Below are 1,067 nucleotides of genomic sequence, written 5' to 3' on the forward strand. Positions count from 1 at the left end.
ATACCTATATCAATTGATAAACGATACGTTTTCGAAGACGGAATATTATGCTAGTCTTTTCAATTAACTGACTTTATTAACTAACCAACGTCTTATAAGTCTTACTCTATAACATAATATTAGGGCACTTACTAGTTACTACATATCCACTATATGTAATACTAAAACTGAGATTTTTCCTTTGCTTATTACTATCGTTTTCAATTTGGTAAAATAGAACTGTGCCACCATGTACACTTTTTCAAACATAATAAAAACAATCACAATTACAATTTGCGAAATTAGGATTTCTACAGAAGCAATGCATTAATATATTTGCCAAATTACGTAGTTATTTATTACTTACCACAAATGGTTTGTAAACAAAACAAAGATTATGTAATGATGTCGAAAATAGCTCAATGATGATTTGAGGTGGCGAAGGCTTACGACTACAGATGAAATCTTTTGTGGGCGTCAGTGAGAGTCGGCACATTTCCATTCATAAGAATGTAACGTACATAAGTACAAGCATGAATAAACGTGGGTGGTCACGTGCTTTTCTTGTACTTGTCGTTATAATTTGAATATCAAAGGCTTACATCCTCCCTTTGAATATACATTACATAACGTCCTGCTAAGATTATAAACGCAAAATTTTGTGAAGATGGATCTAAGTTTGATACTCTTTCACGCGAAAACACTACTAATATTATAAACGAGAAAGTTACTTTTCTCTAGGAAACCATTGGACGGATTTTGATGATACTTAGCAGTAAGTTGCTTATGTACCAGAATTAACACATGAGCTATTGTCATTGGCCGTGGGACCGTATTAAAGAGTATTATAGACATTTTTTCCGTGACTTAGATGCAAAACGTGTAGATATGAAACCAGATGGTAGGCGAGTGCCACACACGCTGTCTATAAGAATTCATAACAATTAGTTGCGGATGCCAGCATTGTCATATAAGAGTATAGGATAGAAAGAGAAAGGGCTAGGACAATGGGGTACCGCTCCTCTACTAACGTTACGCGATAACATGCTTAAAATACTACTCCAATACAGATAAGCAGTCTCGAAGCC

Source organism: Zerene cesonia, chromosome 12, assembly GCF_012273895.1.
Source record: "Zerene cesonia ecotype Mississippi chromosome 12, Zerene_cesonia_1.1, whole genome shotgun sequence".
In the NCBI taxonomy this organism is placed as follows: Eukaryota; Metazoa; Arthropoda; class Insecta; order Lepidoptera; family Pieridae; genus Zerene; species Zerene cesonia.